The sequence below is a fragment of the Loxodonta africana genome, chromosome 1, assembly GCF_030014295.1.
Source record: "Loxodonta africana isolate mLoxAfr1 chromosome 1, mLoxAfr1.hap2, whole genome shotgun sequence".
NCBI classification, from domain to species: Eukaryota; Metazoa; Chordata; class Mammalia; order Proboscidea; family Elephantidae; genus Loxodonta; species Loxodonta africana.
The window spans coordinates 84,408,260-84,426,799 of NC_087342.1; the positions used below are offsets into that span (position 1 = coordinate 84,408,260).

General features: G+C 43.8%; 1 pseudogene; it reads right to left on the reverse strand.

Moving 5' to 3' along the window:
• LOC135230795 (class I histocompatibility antigen, Gogo-OKO alpha chain-like) overlaps positions 1–9,682 on the reverse strand; it is a 49,744-nt pseudogene extending 40,062 nt beyond the window's left edge.
• Positions 9,683–18,540: the final 8,858 nt, after the last annotated feature.

Here is an 18,540-nt window from a genome sequence, read left to right on the forward strand (position 1 = left end):
TAAAATTATGTTCACAGTAGTTTCATTAGCAAAAGGCTGATGTCTTAATTTCTTTAGTGATGCTGCAACAAAAGCTACCACAAATGGGTGGCCTTAAAGATCATAAACTTATTTTCTCACAATTCAGGAGGCTAGAAATCTGAATTCAGGGCATAGCTCTAGGGTGGAAGCCCATCTTTCTCTATGTCAGCTGCCAGCAATCCTTGGAATTCCTGGGCTTGTAGATGCACCTGCCATGTGCATTCATCTTTACAAGGCATCTTCACCATGCGTGATGCTTAAATTGTGCAAATTGGCTGGTCAGTGATTCTCAGTGTTTTGGCAGTTATGTAATATTGTAATTTGGCAGTTCTGTAAGGATGTGTTTTGGCAGTTATGTAATGATGTAATTTGGCAGTTATGTAATAATGTATTCATACTCCGTAATGTGATCCGATGTGATCAGCCAATCAGTTGTAAGGGGAGTTTCTTTGGCGGTGTGGCCTGCATCCAACATATATATGGATGTTTTGGCAAAACTCATATGCTGGCTTTGGATCCTGTGTTTGGCTCGTCATCACCTGCCCTCCAGTTCTTAGAATTTGAGCCTGTTGTTTGCTGTATTGCCTGCTAATCTTGGATTCCTCAGCCTCCACAACCAGTGAGCCAACAGCCTGCCATCTGACCTGCTGATCTTGGGTTCCTCAGCGCCTGTAGCTATGTGAGTCAGAAGTCTCCAGCCTGACACCTGACCCACGGACTTGGGCCTTGCCAGCCTCTACAACTATGTAAGCCATTTCTTTAGATAAATCTCTCTCTCTCTATTTCCCTCCTTCCCTCTCGCTGTCTCTCTACATATATATATATATGCCATACTTTTGCTTCTCTAGAGAAACAAACCTTAGACATTTGATACCAAGAGTAGTTCTACAGAAACAAAATCATAAGGATGAGTTTTCTAATTGATTCTCAATTCTGACTAGTCTTAAAGGATTTTTTTCTTACCTTATTGCTCTAGCCAGGACTTCCAGCACAATGTTAAACAGGAATGGTGATAAAGGGCATCCTTATCTTTTTCCTTTTCTCAGGGGAATGCTTTCAGTCTCTCTCCATTGAGAATGATGGTGGCTGTTGGTTTTGTATAGGTGACCTTATCATGTTGAGGAATTTCCCTTCTATTCCTTTTTTATTGAAAGTATTTATCAGGAATGGGTGTTGGGCTTTATCAAATGCCTTTCTGCATTGATTGAGATGATCACGTGATTTTTTAAATTTTGTTTTATTTATGTGGTGGATTACATTGATTGATTTTGTGATACTGAACCATCCTTACAAACCTGGTATGACTCTCACTTGGTCATGGTGTATTATCATTTTTTTTTTTTTAACTTGTTGCTAAATTCTATTGGCTAGAATTTTGTTGAGGATTTCTGCGTCTATATTTCTGAGAGATATTTGTCCGTAATTTTCCTTTTTTGTGATGTCTTTGCCTGCCTTTGATATCAGGGTTATGCTGGCTTCATAAACGAATTTGAGAGTATTCCTTCCTTTTCTATGCTCTGAAATAGTTTGAATAGTACTGGTGTGAGCTCCTCCATGAATGATACAATTCTCCAGTGAAGCCATCTGTGTCAGTGCTTTTTTCTGTTGGGAGTTCTTTTTATTACTTCTTCAATCTCTTCTCCTGTCATGGATCTGTTGAAATTTTCTGTCTCAGTTTGTGTTAGTTTAGATAGGTAGTTTGTTTCTAGAAATTTGTCTATAGGTTCTCTAATTTGTAGGAGTATAATTTTTCATAGTATTCTGTCATGATCCTTTTTATTTCAGTTGGGTCTGTTATAATGTCCTGTCTCATTTCTTATTTGGGTTATTTGCTTCCTCTCCTCTTTTTCTTTTGTCAGATTGGCCAATGGTTTGTTGATTTTGTTGACCTTTTCAAAGAACCAACTTTTGGCCTTGCTGATTCTTTCTATTGCTTTTCTGTTCTCTATTCCATTTATTTCTGTTCCAATCTATATTAGTTCCTTTCTTCTGGTGCCTAAGGGCTTCTTTTGCTGTTCTCTTTCTATTTGTTCAAATTATAGGGCTAGTGTTTTGATTTTGGCCCATTCTTCTTTTTTGATGTGCGTGTTTACTGCTACAAAATTGACCTCCGAGCACTGCCTTTGCTGTGTCCCAAAGGTTTTGGTATAATGTGTTTTCATTCTCATTTGATTCTAGGAATATTTTTATTCCCTTTTTGATCTCTTCTATTACCTATTTGGAAACACTGGTGGCGTAGTGGTTAAGTGCTACGGCTGCTAACCAAAGGGTTGGCAGTTTGAATCTTCCAGGTGCTCCTTGGAAACTCTATGGGGTAGTTCTACTCTGTTCTGTAGGGTTGCTATGAGTTGGAATCAACTCGACGGCACTGGGTTTCATTTCTTTGGTTTATTACCTATTTGTTTTTAAGCAAGGTGTTATTTATATCCATGTATTTGATCTTTTTTCCCTTGATGTTCCAGTTATTGATTTCTACTTTTATGGCATTGTGATCAGAGAAAATGTTTTGTATTATCTCAATGTTTTGGATTTTATTGAGGTTGCTTTGTGGCCTAAAATGTGATCTATTCTGTAGAATGTTCCTTATGCTTTGGAAAAGAATGCATTCTTTGATGCTGTCGGGTTGAGTGTTCTGTATATGTCTATGAAGCCAAGTTAATTGATTTGGCTTTTAGGTCTTCTGTGTCTTTGTTGATTTTCTTTCTAGATGTCCTGTCCTTTACCAACAGTGGTGTGTTTTAATCTCCTACTATTATTGTGGAACTGTCTATTTCTCTTTTCAGTGCTTTTAGAGTTTGTTTTATGTATTTTGGAGCCCTGTGTATGGGTGTGTACATATTTATTAAGGTTATGTCTTCTTGGTGGATTGTCTTTATAATGATTATATAAATTTCCTTGTCTTTTATGATGGATTTTGCCTTAAAATCTATATTATCTGAGATTAGTATCACCAGTGTGGTTGGTGAAGTATGTGGGCAGCAGAATGCTGACAGAGAAGAGGGAGTTTGGACTTGCATTGTGGAGATTGTTGGGCTTAGTAAGGAGTTTGGGTTTTGTTCTAAGTGTGATGAGAAACATATGAAGCCATTGACAAGCTTTAAGTAGCAGGATGATAGAATCTGATTTGTGTTTTTCAAAACCACACTGGCTGATGGCTGGAAAGTAGGCAGGCAAGAATTGAAACTAGAGTTCCAGTTAGAAGATCATCGTAGTAGTCCCTAAGACAGGAGGTTGTGGTGTGAACCAGGGAGCAGGCAGTAAAGATGTAAAGAAGTGGAAAAATTCAGGCAATATTTATAAGATAGTTTGTCAGTTTACTAAATATAGATTAGTAAATATATTTTATCTGAGATAAATAAAATCTATTTTATCTGCCCTTTTTTTTTGGTTACTGTTTCCTTGATAAATTTTTTTCTATTCTTTGATTTTTAATGTATTTATGTCTTTGTATCTAAAGAGTGTCTCTTGTGGACAACATATTGATGGGTCGTGTTTTCTTTATCCATTCCATCACTTTCTGTCTCTTTAGGGGGGGTCATGGATTGAACTGTGTCCGCCCAAAATATGTGTCAACTTAGGCCATGATCCCCAGGATTGTGCGATTATACACTATTTTGTCATCTCATGTGATTTTCCTATGTGTTGTAAATCCTACCTTTATGATGTTAATGAGGCAGGATTAGAGGCAGTTATGTTAATGGGGAAGGACTTAATCTACAAGATTAGGTTTTGTCTTAAGTCAATTTCTTTTGAGATATAAAAGAGAAGTGAGTAGAAAGACAGGGGGTCCTCATACCACCAAGAAAGCAGTGGCAGGAGTAGAGCACATCCTTCTTCGATACACATGGCATTCCCATGAGTCAGAATTAACTCAACTGCAACTGGTACTGATACACTTTTTGCTACAGTGACTTAGTGAAAACACTACTTTGCATATAGCATACTCTGTAATGAAGCCAAGATTCTAACCTAGGATTAAAGACTACTCTTTTATACTACACTTCCCCCTAAATATACAGATAACACATCAAGATCAACTACACACAACACAACAGTGGCTATAAAGTAAAATGGGAACAACACCAAAAAATCAAAAAGTCACCTTGATTTTCTTCAGTCTGTGGAAGCTATCAGTTATTTACTTATATGCCTTAAGTACACCTAAATTTCTTCAGTCCACTTTGAATGTTTACATGCAGTATCATTGAGATGACTTACACCATTTGAACTTGAGAGAATTTAAAAGGTTAAAAATAGCACCGTTAGATAGACTTAAGAAGACAAAATAAGGATTAGCACAACTTACCCCAGAGTGAGATACTTTTTCCAGAGTGAGAAACAGATATATGGAATATAATCTGACAATGGCATGTCTACATGAGAATGAATAGAGATGGCTCTTATTCTTTAATTACATGTGGTTTTAATTTTGGCTTTTTAGCTACAGACGTACATTATTTCATGGCAAATAACAGTGATATACTTTCAGTTGAAAAATGTAAGAGGATGTGAGATTTGACTTTTTTGAATGACTGTTATGTGCCCAGAACATAAAGGAACAGGTGAAAATTGAGGAGAGAGGCCTCACATTCCTCCAGAATTGGGGGTAGGAAGCCCTCTCATGCTGAGACTGTGATTAAGTTACACAGAGAAGACAGAGGGCTGAACCCTGAGCCATGCAGGTGAGGGAGTGCTGAAATTGCACAGGGGACCTACTCAGGACAGAAGCCTGGGCCCTACGTAAGCGGGAGAAAACCAAATAATGACACACTGAACTAGAAGGTTTTATTTACTTCTTTACATTTAATTTAGATGTTTACTAGATTGTCACATATTTGTAGAAAAGACTTTATTTCTCCTCAAACCATCTGTAGAAAAATATTCTTCGTTTATTTTCTTAGTTATCTGGTGCTGCTATAATGGAAATATCCCAAGTGGGTGGCTTTAACAAACAGAAATTTATTCTTTCACAGTCTAGGAGGCTACAAGTTTGAATTCAGAGTGCTGGCTCTAGGAGAAAGCTTTCTTTCTGTCAGCTCTGGAGGAAGGTCCTTGTCTCTTCAGCTTCTGCTCCCTGGTTCCTTGGAGATCTCCATGTGCCTTGGCATCTATCTTACCCCATCTCTGCTCACTCTTTTATATTTCAAAAGAGACTTAGTCAAGGTACACCTTACACTAATCCTCATTAATATAACAAAGACTACCTATCTCCAAAAGGGACTACAACCACATGCACAGAGACTAGGATTTACAACACATATTTTTTGGGGACATAATTCAGTCTACTACAAAGACATTCCAGAGCCACCTCTACTGGAATGGAGAATGTCAATCAGGGAAGAGACAGAGGTCAATGCAGGGTGGGGGTCCTGGTGGGTAGGGGTGGGTTAGTCTCCACATTCTCACTTTATGCTGATAGGAATGCAGACACATTCACACAGCCATTGTAGAAAGAGAAGTCAGGGGTTCTTCAATCACAAAGTGGGGTGTGAACAAATTGTGTATCACTTAGTCTCAGGGGTATAGTGAGGGCAATAAGCACCCAGGAGTAATCTCTAAATTATGCCCCCATCATTCAAGCACTCAGGGGCAATCTCTAAGTTATAGCCCCCATCCTCCCCCCACCCCCATGTCAAGATGAGTAGGAGAAGTCAAGCATGCCTGCAGCCCGCACGCGATTTCCCGCTGTGCTTGCTTCTTGGGCAGCAGGCAGGCTGACAGATGGGCTCTGGGGGTTCCCAAGTTGGGGTGGGTAGCAGCATGGCAGGAGTGGTGCCTCCAGGCCAGTCAATCATCCCAGCAGACACTGAAAACTGTGGCAGCAGAGAGCAGTGCAGAAACATGGCTTAAGCTGGCACAGGGTTTCTGGAGCAGCTCAAGTCCTGCATAGTTTGGTCTTGGATGAATCTCTGGACAGCATGGTGTCACCCCCTCTGACGTGTCACCTGGTGCAGTCCACACCCCTGCATTTCCCTACCGACACCCTTGTAATTGCGCCCGGGGGGCAAATGCCCTCCTTTACCCCCACCTCACTATGCTTCGGCTCAGGCCCACTCAAGGCAGTGCTCTCATGGTACAGAAGAAAAGAATCATGAACAAATTAAGGTTAGTCATGGTAGTATTGACACCCTGAATAGGCTGCTGCAATCTCAAAATGCCCAAATCCAAAGAATCCCCATAACCCAGTTGTGTTCCCTCTGCCCCAACACGTCCTCCGTGTCAGGCTCCCCAGCGTCTCACCTTTGTACATCAGATCCCTGGACACTGTCACCATCTGGAGAACAAAATCAGGCTCTGGTTCAAACCCACAAGAGATGAGACTAGGAGAACGGGAATTACGGGGTGAGGAGACATCCCCATGGGCTCCCATCTATACTATTCCAAGGGTCTCAGGATTAGCCTCCCTTCCTTCATACTTAACTTGAAGCTTGAGTGTAGCTCCCTCCTCTTTCACCTGCAGGAAGAAAGAATTCTGTGAGAGATTGGATTGGGGAGGAGGCAGGCCTATGAGGTCCTAGAAGAGCCCACTAGTCCTAGGCCCCAGGCAAGTTTCCAGAACTGTCACTGCAGTACCAGGGCAGGACAAGGAAACACAATGTGCAGGGTCTGTACCAACCACACTCCTGGAAATCTGTCCTCAGCAGGAAACTTCCCCAGTGACCTGCCACTACTGGGAATCAGGTCTCTATCGCAAGAACCATTAAGGTGAAAGATTTGCCCTTCATTCTCACATGTGCTTGACAAAAGAGTAATTGTTAGCACACAGGGCCGCAGACTAGGTTAGCTTGTTTTTGGATGGTGCCTCCCATAATGAGGTAAGTAGGACACAGAAAATCTCCTACCTGGGACTTGAAACTCCCCAGTGGAATGAGAAAACTCAGACCCTACCCCCATCTCTACCTGAGCTCTTCTTCCTGTAGATCACAGCTCTAGCCACAACTCCAAACATAGCTCCCAGGAGAACCAGGACAGCAACAATTCCCAGAACAAGGACAGCAACAATTTCCATGTTGGGGGTGATGGGCCGGGAAGACAGTTCTGGAAAGAGAAAGGAGATGAGGAGCCCTGACTCCTTAAGGGTCTTCAGAAGGGCTCCTGCTGTTCCAGGGAAGAGGCTCCGCCCTCATTTCCCTCTACCTTAGTTATCTAGTGCTCCTATAACAGAAATAACACAAGTGGACGGCTTTAACAAATAGAATTTTTTTTTCTCACAGTTTAGGAGGCTAGAAGTCTGATTTTAGAGTGCCGGGTGTAGAGGAGGAAGTTCTGTCAGTGCTGGAGGAAGGTTCTTGTCTCTTCAGCTTCTGCTCCCTGGTTCCTCGGAGATCTCCATGTGTCTTGGCACCTCTCTTACCCCATCTCTGCTTACTCGCTTATTTAATCTCTTTTATATCTCAAAAGAGACTGACTCAAGACACGTGTTACACTAATCCTGCCCCCCTAACATAACAAAGACAACCCATTCCCAAATGGGATTGTACTAAATGCAAAGAGGTTAGGATTATTGACACATATTTTTGGGGACATGATTCAATCCATAACCTCCTCCTTACCCCATCTCAGGGTGATGGGCTTAGGCAGCCCCTCGTGCTGCACACCGCACGGGTATCTCTGCTCCTCTCCAGAGGGCACCACCACGGCCACCCACTTCTGGAAGGTCCCGTCCCCTGCAGGCCTGGTTTCCAGGTCTCTGTGTCCTGGGTCTGGTCCTCACCGTCCCTTTGCCAGGTCAGGGTGATTTCGGCTGGGTAGAAGCCCAGGGCCCAGCACCTCAGTGTGATCTCACGGTCAGAGATGTGGTGATCAGTCACGTGTGTCTTTGGAGTCACTGAAGGAAGTGTCAGAAAATTCAGGAACTCTGCATTACCTCCCATGGGCTACCTGAGCAGTGCTCATGCGATCATACTGAGAATGGACAGGGCAGTTGGGCTGAGGGAGGGGTTGGGAAATTCAGACTTCAGCCTGGACCAGCGATCTGGGATAATCTCCTATTTCTTGGAGAGTTCTAGAATCAGGGTGAGGCAGCCCAAAGTAGGAGGCTCCAGGTGTCTGACGGGGAGAACAGGGATTTCTAGTTCTGACTTGGGTGGAGGCCGAAAAACTCAGAAAAGCTGGAATCGGACCTTCAGACTCATTGGGTGTGGGGCAGAGAACAAATGCTGAGGGAGAAAAGTTTCTGGTGGCTCCCACAGTCGATTTCAGGATCAAAGGGAACTGCTGATTAGTCAGGAATCATCTCCCCTACTACCTGCCTCCAGAGAAAGTGGATCCCTTAACTGTCTGACAGAAAAGAGGTCTCCTCTGGGCAAGTCACTCTATGTTACAGCATGTAGAAATTCCACACCTATGGGGAGGGTGTATTAGGGCGTCTAGCTCATTTTCCTCCCCTCCTTTTGAGTCGTAGCAAGGGTGACACAAGCCCAGCTCAAAGGGAGTAGGGGAGGCGTCCTGTGGCTCCTAGTACCTGCGCACTGCAGTCTCCTTCCTTTTCTTCAGGTACCTACGGAGCCACTCCAGGCACTCTCCCTTAAAGTAGACCCTCAAGTGCTCTTGCTCTTTGGCCTCCTCCCACTTGCGCTGGGTGATCTGAGCGGCCATGTCCGCTGCTGTCCAGGAGCGCATGTCCTCATTCAGGGCGATGTAATCAGCGCCGTCGTAGGCCGGTCGATAGAAACCACGGAGGAGGCGTCCATCAGGCCCCAATTCACAGCCGTACATTCTTTGTAAGTTGTGAGACCCTGGCCCCGCCCCCGAGGTCAGCCCCGCCCCCATGGTCAGCCACACCCCGCGGTCAGCCCCGCCCCCGCGGTCAGCCATGCCCTCACAATGGACGGTGATGTCAGAGTCAATTTGGTTCTAAACTGTAAAGGAAATCAGAGCAGAGCTTGTCTACCCTTTCCTGGTCCAAGGGCCTAGCGGGTCACGGGGACTCAGGGTGAGGCTCAGACCAGAGACTCGGGGCGACCCCTGGTCGTCCGTGGGGGCGAAGGGACTCGTGACCTACGACCCTGGCCCGGCACCACTCACCAGACTCCTTAAGGTTGTAGTAGCCGCGCAGGTTCCGCAGTCCCACACCAAACGATCGCGCAGAAACCTTGTAGACCCGCGCGTTAAGGTCCCAATACTCCGGCCCCTCCTGCTCCATCCATGGCGCTCGCGGCTCCTCCCTCGGATTCGCGGCGTCGCTGTCCAACCGCACGAACTGCGTGTAGTCCACGTAGCCGAAGGCGATGTACGGGGGCTCCCCGTGGTCGGGCCGGTTCACAAGCTGTGTCGAAATACCTCAGGGAGTGGGAGCCTGGCGGCGAGGAGCGGTGCTGAGACCACCGACACCCCCTTCCACGCGCGGCGCCCGGGTCCGGGTCGATCGGGGCGGAGAGGAGCGAGGGGCTCCTGGGCGGAGAAGGGGCTGCAGGAGGAGTAGGGCCCGAACATAGGGGCGTGAGAGGAGGGGGTAGGGGCGAGGGGAGGGCAGTCAGGACGGGGATGGGGCAGGAGAACGCGGCTTCTCAGAGGTTCCTGCTTCCCCGCCTGACGGTCCCCTCGCTCCTGCCTCCGCAGAGCTCGTTTCCCTCTGGACCTCGCACTCACCGCCCCCCTTCCGCCCCCGGGTCTGGGCCAGGGTCCCTGAGAGCAGCAGGAGGAGGGTCCGGGGTGCCATGACCTGACTACTGGGGTCTAGGGAGAATCTGCATCCTGGCCAGATGGAGCGAACACCCCGATTATGGGAAAACGCGGTGATTGACTTCTCCAGAAATCGGAGACCCAGTTGGAGTGAGGACTGGGGCCGCTTCATGTGTGTCCAGGTGAAGGAACTAACACAGGTTGTGAGAGGGAAAAGTAAAACTGGGAGACTGAGAAACCACAATGCTAGGCCTCTCCACCCCTGACGCCGCCATCCGGGCCTCAAAGGCAAGTTCAGGTACTGGGACTGCCCTGACCCCGGTCCTCCTGCTCTGAGCCTTTGCTACACTGTGTCCTTGAGTCCTGGGCCGGGGCCTGCTTAAGTCAGAGGTCCTTTTTAGTTTCAGAATCTCTATGTTATTGTCCTTGCGTGCTCTGGCGTGGATTCATAGAGGCCCTACATGACAATAGAACTGCCCCATAGGGTTTCCTAGGCTGAGGAGCAGATCGCCAGGCCTTCTCTCTTGTGGAGCAGCAGGTGGGTTCCAACCACTGACCTTTGGATTAGCAGCCAGGAGCTCAACCATTGTGCCACTAGGGCTCCTTAGAATTCCTATTCGCTCTTACAAATTAGTGAAGAACCCAAAGTGATTTTGTTTATGTGCGTTATGTCTGTCGATATTAACCATATGAGAAATTAAAAATATTAAATTACATTAGAATGACAATAACCCATTAAACATTAACGGACATAATATAGTTTCATGAAAAATATTTTTCAAAATAAAACAACGTAATGAGAAGAGAAGAGTGGGTCATTTTACATTTTTGCATGGCTGTTTTTAATGTGTCAATAGAAGGCTTCTGGTTTTTCATATCAGCTCCAATCTGTTGGAATCCCTGGTGCCTTAGTGATTAAGTGCTAAGGCTGCTAACCAAAAGATTGGCAGTTCAAATGCACCAAGTGCTCCTTGGAAACTCTATGGGGCAGTTCCACTCTGTCCTATAGGATCGCTATGAGTCAGAATCAACTGGACAGCAGTGGGTTTGGTTTTGGTCAATCTATTGCTTTGTTGAGGTATATACAGAAAAATCCAGTGTCGCACAAATATGAAGTTGGAAAAGGGAGGAGCATTATTAATACCTTTCCAAGTAATTGTGACTGTTCATCTTTGATACTTCACTAAAGCTATGGAAGTGGTAGTTTCTTAAAGGTTAGCTACAATTGGAAAACCTACTATTGAATATTTCATATTCTGTTCATTAAAACCCATAGGTCCATTTTACACATTGAATGAATCTTGTACTAAGGCAAGAGTTTTTTTTAAAGGCATCCGTTAGTTCACTGAGTATGCATGTCTTCTCATGTTGACACATTTCATTACAAAATGTCAAAAGGCCACATTTTGTTAATATTATCACTCATTCCGGCTGAAAAGTTTGTAAATTTTGGAAAGCTGTCATATTTGTGGTGGATACAAGTTTTCCAATATTCTAATCTCTTGAGAGATTACATTTTACCATTACCAACAATACTGTCAGTTGGTTTCCCTTAAACGACAAGCTTACCAATTGTTCATTTTTGAGAGAGTGTCAAATATCCAAAATAGTTTCTGTCATTCCTTCTTTCAAGTAAAAATTATATTCCATTAAAAAAAGGCAAGTTCAGCTCACACAAATTATTTTCCTTGAGACAAACATCATACTTTGGAATGTAGGAGAAGTGCTTTATATACAAATGTCTTAGGCTGGGCTCTCTAGGGAAGCAAAACCAGTGAAGCATTTCTCTCTCTTTCACGAGAGATTTGTATCAAGGAAATGGCTCACATGGTTGTAGAAGCTGCAAAGTTCCAAGTCTGTGGGTCAGACTGGAGGCTTCTCTGGATGCGCATAGCTGCAGGCGCTGGTGAACCCAAGATCCAGACCATGGGGGCTGACGAATCCGAAGATTGGTAGGCAAGCTGCTAGCTCAAGTCCCCAGAATCAGAGGCCAGACAAACAGAAGCCAGCTGCAAGATCCAGAGTGAGCAAAAGCCTGAGAGCCTTGCCAGAAATTGCACCTTCATTGGATGCAGGTCACACACCAAAGGATATTTCCTTTCTACTGATTGCCTACTCACAGCAGTTCCCATCATAAAGCTAATCACATTATATCAGACCTCATCATGGAGGTGATCACATCATTATATGACTGCCAAACGACATTGTAACTGCCAAACCACCGAGAATCATGACCCAGCCTAGTTGACGCACAACCTTAGTGATCATATTCCATCCCTTGTCAACCTGGCACCTGTATACATCTTAACCCATAAGTAATCTCTGAATAATTATAAAGTCTCACTAGCCCCTAACGTGATACAAATGACATGTATACAACCAGAATTGCACTAGCCCAGTTTCCATCTTATATTTTACAAGAAAACAAAAATGCTTAATGCACTCATATAAGGTGGAATACCGATAACAATTACAGTCCTTGTTTCAGCAACTGGTCACATGGTCATAACTGGTATTTTGAACTACCTTCTTCTACCACCCACTCCATATTCCCTTTGCCCTCAGCAAGCACCTTAGCTGGTTGTGGTTCTTTGCTTGGTTGTGGTTCTTAGTATTCTTGAAGGGTCTGGGCAATTAGTAGTCATGTTGGAACTGGGTTGCTGTAGTCTTCCATTGTCATTTATCACAGGGCATGGTAGTACTAAGAGATGCCCTAAAGGATCTCTTGCATTCCAGAAATACTCTTCTTTGCCTCTATTATGTAATATCAATCTGATTTCCTCTTGGTAATCAGGATCAATCACACCAGCCAGTATGATAACTCCCTTTTTGCCTTTTGATTCAGAGACTTATGGGGCCCAAAGTAGCCAGCTGGCATTCCTAACTTCCAGTTCCATGGAATCAGTGATGTGTCTCCAGGTGGGAACATTCCTTCCTTTGGAACTAAGACCTCTAGATTTGCAGAGCATAGGGCTGCTGGAACAGGAAGCAAAAATTTTGCAAATGGGTCACTAGGGGTAATAGTGAGTGGTGCCACTTCCATTCCCACCCCTTGATTCCTGCACCCATGAATTCTGGCTACGGGAGAAAAAACACCATACATTGGACACTTGTTTAGAGCATGTATAGCCTCCTGGAGAAGATTGCCCAAACAGTGCAAGGTACTGCCTCCTAGCTGGTGCTGTAATTATGTCTTTAAAAGGCCATTCCATTTTTCTATCAAGCCAGCTGTTTCAGGACGAGAGGAAACATGGTAAGACTAGTGAATTCCATGAGTGTAGGCTCATTGCTGCACTTCATTTGCAGTGAAGAGAGCCCCTTTATCTGAGGGGAGGCTATGTGGGATACCATGATGGTGAATAAGGCATTCTGTAAGTCCACAGATGGTAGTTTTAGTAGAAACATTGCTTACAGGAAAGGCAAATCCATATCCAGGCAAGTGTCTATTACAGTAAGAACAAAATGCTGCCCTTTTCATAATGGAAGCAGTCCAATGTGATCAACCTGCCACCAGGTTGCTGGCTGATCACCTCAAGGAATAATGCCATATCAGGGACTCAGTGTTGGTCTCTGCTGCTGGCAGATAGGGCACTCAGCAGTGGCTGTAGCCAACTCAGCCTTGTTACATGGAAGTTCATGTTGCTGATCCCATGAATAACCTGTATCCCTGCCACCATGGCCACTTAGTTCATGAGCCCATTGGACAATGACAGGAGTAGTTGGGGAAAGAGGATGATTGATTTCCATAGAAGACATCATCCTATCCACTTGAATGTTAAAATCTTCCTCTGCTGAGGTCACCCTTTGGTGAGCATTCACATGAGACACAAATATCTTCACTTCCTCGGCCCATTTGGAGAGGTCTATCCACATATCTCTTCCCCATACATTCTCATCTCCAATTTTCCAATTCTATTCTTTTCAAGTCCCTGGCCATCCAGCCAAATGATTGGCCACAGCCCATGAATCAATATACAATCACATACCTGGCCATTTCTCCTTCCAAGCAAAGTGAACAACTAGGTTTACTGCTTGAAGTTCTGCCCATTGGGAAGATTTCTCTTCAACAGTGTCCTTCAGGGAGGTCCCAGAAAGGGGCTGTAGTGCTGCCACTGTCCACTTCCATATCATGCATATCATGTAAAACCATCTGCAAACCAGACAACTGATGATAAGGAACTCCCCATGAGGCCATAGGTGTAGACTGGGAGATGGAAGATAAAGTGACAGAGGTGGAGACCATGGACATCTGAACCAGATTCTCATGCAACTTACTTGTGCCTTCAGGTCCTGTTAAGACCTGATCTCGTATATACCACTTCCATTTAATGATGGAGTGCTGCTGTGCATGTCCAACTTCATGGCTCTGTGGGTCTGGCAACACCTAATTCATGATGGGCAGCTCAGGCTGCATGGTGACTTGATGGCTCATGGTTAAGTGTTCAGTCTCTACTAAGGCCCAGTAATAAGTCAAAAGCTGTTTCTCAAAGGAGAGTAGTTATCAGTGGAGGATGGCAGGGCATTGCTCCAAAACCTTCAGGGTCTGCACTGTGATTCACTAATAAGGGCTTGCCAAAGACTCCAAACAGCATCTCTATCGCCACTGACCCTTCAAGCACCATTGGATCAGTCAGATCACATGGCCAAAGTGGCAGAGTCACTGGAATGGTAGCCTGAACCTGTTCCAGAGCCTTCTCTTGTTCTGCCCCACTCAAAACTAGCAGTTTTTCAAGTCACTTGATAAATAGGCTGAAGTAGCACACACAAATGACGGATATGTTGCCTCCAAAATCCAGAGGCCCACTATGTGTTGCGCATCCTTTTTAATTGTTGGAGGGGCCAGAGGCAATAACTTCTCCTTCACTTTTTAAGGACTATCTTGACATGGCCCACACCACTGGACCCCTAGAAATTTCACTGAGGTGGAAACTCCACTGCCATTAAGCAGATTCCAACTCATAGTGACTCTATAGGGCAGAGTAGAACTGCCCCATAGGGTTTCCAAGGAGTGCCTGGTGTATTCAAACTGCCAACCTTTTTGTTAGCAGCTGTGGCTCTTAACCACTACACCACCAGAGTTTCCACCAAGGTGGAAGTCACCTGAATTTTTGTGGGATTAATTTTCTACCCTCTAGTGTGCAAATGTTCTTCCAATAGGTCCACAGTCATTGACATTTCTTCCTTATGTTGTCCAGTCAGCATAACATCATCAATGTAATGGATCAGTGTGACATCTTGTGGAGGGGAAAAGTGATCAAGGTCCCTGCAGGCTCAGTTATGACACAGGTCTGGAGAGTTGGTATATCCCTCAGGTAGGGCACAGAATGTGTATTGCTGTCTTTGCCAGCTGGAGGCAAACTGCTTCTTGTTTGAAACAGGTATGGAGAAAAAGTCATTAGTGAGATCACTACCTGCATACCAGGTTCTAGGAGATGTATTAATTTTCTCAATGAAACTATATCTGAAACAACAGCCACACTTGTAGTCACCACCTGGTTAAGTTTTTAATAATCCGTTGTCATTCTTCAAGATCCATTTGTTTTTTGCACAGGCTAAATGGGGATCTGGTAGGAATCACCACTCTTGCATTCTTCAAATCCTTGATGGTGGCAATAATCTCTGCAATACCTCCAGAAATGTGGTATTGCTTTGGATTTACTATTTTCCTAGGTAGGGGTAGTTCTAAGGCTTTCCCTACCATAATAGCCCATACTCCACTTGTCAGGGACCCAATATGGGTGTTCTGCCAGTTACTGAGTATATCTATTCAATTATGCATTTTGGAACTGAGGAAATCACTACAGGATGGGTTTAGGGACCCACTAGGCCTACTGTGAGATGGACAAAAGCTAAGACTCCATCAGTAACCTAACCTCCATATGCCCCCACTCTGACTGGTAGGCAACAGTGACTTTTTGGGTCCCTTGAATTTCGTGTCATTTCAGAACCAGTATCCAGTAATCTCCAAAATGTCTGATTATTTCTTTTTCCCCAGTGAACTGTCACTCTTGTAAAAGGCCATAGATCCCTTTAGGGAGGACTGCGAGAAAGATTCACAGTATAAATTTTTGGTAGCGTAGTGGGGTCGTTCCTCAAGGGATGTGGCCTCCCCTTCATTTAAGGTGTTGTGAGTCTTTAATCTCGCTCAAGTCTGGGAATTGATTGAGGGGCCATGACTCTCTATTTAAGTGCTATGAGTTAGACTGCTGGTCACTTGACCTAGAAATCTTCCACTTGTACAGATCAAGTAAATATTTAGTAGATTTCCTATGTATTTCCCTCCTAGGGACACCATGACTAAGTAGCTAACACTATCAGCCCATATGAGTCAGATTATTCTGATTAGTGCTTAGACTCCACTGTCCATTATGTTAACCACACTCACCTTGTCTTTGTCCACTGAGTTCCGCCACTTGGTCTCAAACACCATGGGGTCTAATCAGCCCCCTTGTAGTTAGGTGTCTTCATTCAGTTAGGGTGGTTCCCACTGTCATATCTGATTTATATAAAATAGCCATCACAGCAGTCTTTAAGGATGCTGGGGCTCCCTTCGCAAATTCATTCCTTACCATTGCTGTAAAAGATGTGTCCTCTGGGCTGTCCATGTGTGGATCTGTGAGTCTAATCTGGTAGATCCACTCTAACATGCTAATTTCCATAAGCATTTGGATACCTTCTTCTATATTATATGAAGGCAGGTCTAGTACTTCAGCTTGATTTAGTGTAGACCACTGTATAATCCACGCTTCAGTTACCCAACCAAATAAATTATTAGATTCTTTTCAAACTCTCAAGCTGCAACATTGAATGTGGGCCTATATCAATAAACTCAGACTAATCCATCTTTATCTTCATTGCACCATTGTCCCACACCCTTAATAACCATTTCCACACATATTCCCCAAGTTTTTGCTTGTATGTATTAGAAAAGTCAAGCTGTTCTTTTGGAGTGTAGTGTACCTCCTCCTGGGTCTTCAATCCTGTGTCCTCCTTTGTACTTTACCTTTGGGAGCTCGCTGGGACTTAAGCCTAGTTATAGGTCTAGACCACCATGCGTCTGTCAGTTTGTTGTTCTGTGGTGGCTTGAGTGTTGCTGTGATACTGGATACATTGCCACTGGTATTTCAAATATCAGCAGGGTCACCATTGATGGAAAGGATTCAGTGGTGCTTCCAGACTAAGACAGACTAGAAAAAAGGACTTGGTATCCTACTTCTGAAAAAAATGGGTAGTGAAATCCATAGCAAAGGAAAATTGTTTGATATAGTTCTGAAAGATGAGCCCTTCGGGTTGGAAGACACTTGAAATACAACTGGAGAAGAATTGCCTCCTCAAAGTAGAATCAATCTTAATGACATTGATGGAGTCAAGCTTCCAGGGCTTTTGTTTGCTGATGTGGCATGAATCAAAATGAAAAGAAACAGCTGCAAACATCCATTAATAATTGGAACATAGAATGTATGAAGTATGAATCTAGGAAAATTGGAAGCCATCAAAAATGAAATGGAACACACAAAGATCAGTATTCTAGGCATTAGTGAGCTGAAATGGATTGGTACTGGCCATTTTGAACCAGATAATCATATTGTCTGCTATACCGGGAGTGACAAAGTGAACAGGGATGGCATTATGTTCATCCTCAAAAACAACATTTCAAAAATCTCTCCTGAAGTACAATGCTGTCAGTGATAGGATAATATGCATATTCCTACAAGGAAGCCCACTTAATTATGACTATTATTGAAATTTATGTACCAACCACTAATGTGAAAGATGAAGAAACTGAAGGTTTTTACCATCTTCTGGGGTCTGAAATTGATTAAACATGCAACCAAGATGCATTGACAATTATTGGGGATTGGAATGTGAAAGTTGGAAATAAAGAAGTATTGGTAGCTGGAAAAAATAGTGTTGGTGGTAGAAACGACGTCAGAGATCACAGGACAGAATTTTGAAAGGTCAACAACTTCTTCATGGAAAATACCTTTTTTCAACAACATTTTGTGGGGACTGTACACGTGGACCTCACCAAATGGAAAACACAAGAATCAAGTTGACTATGTCTGTGGAAAGAATGTATGGAAAAGCTTAATATCATCAGTCAGAGCAAGGCCAGGGATCGACTGCAGAACAGACAATCTATTGATCATACACAAGTTTAAGTTGAAGCTGAAGAAAATTAGAACAAGTCTACAAGAGCCAAAATATGACCTTGAGTATATCCCACCTGAATTTAGAGACCATCTCAAATTCACTGAACACTAATGGCCAAAGACCATTGAGGACATCATACATGAAGAAAGCAAAAAGTCATTAAAAAGACAGGAAAGAAAGAAAAGTCCAAAATGGATGTCAGAAGAGACTCTGAAATTTGCTCTTGAACATAGAGTAGCTAAAATGAATGGAAGAAATGATGAAGTGAAATTGCTGAAACAGAAGATTTCAAAGGGCAGCTCTATGAGACAAAGTATTGAAATGTGCAAAGACCTGGAGTTAGAAAACCAAAAGTCTAGAACACACTTCGCATTTCTCAAGCTGAAAGAATTGAAGAAAAATTTCAAGCTTCAAATTGCAATTTTGAAGGATTCTATGGGCAAAATATTGAATGATGCAGGATGCATCAAAAGAAGATGGACAGAACACAGAGTCACTGTACAGAAAAGAATTGGCCAATGTTCAACTATTTCAGGAAGTAACATATGATCAAGAACCAAGAGTATTGAAGGAAGATGTCCAAGCTGCACTGAAGGCATTGGCAAAAAACAAGGCTCCAGGAACTGATGAAATACCAATTGGTATGTTTCAACAAATGGATGCAGCTCTGGAAGTGCTCACTTGTCTATGCCAAGAAATTTGGAAGATAGCTACCCGGCCAATCAGCTAGAAAAGATCTGT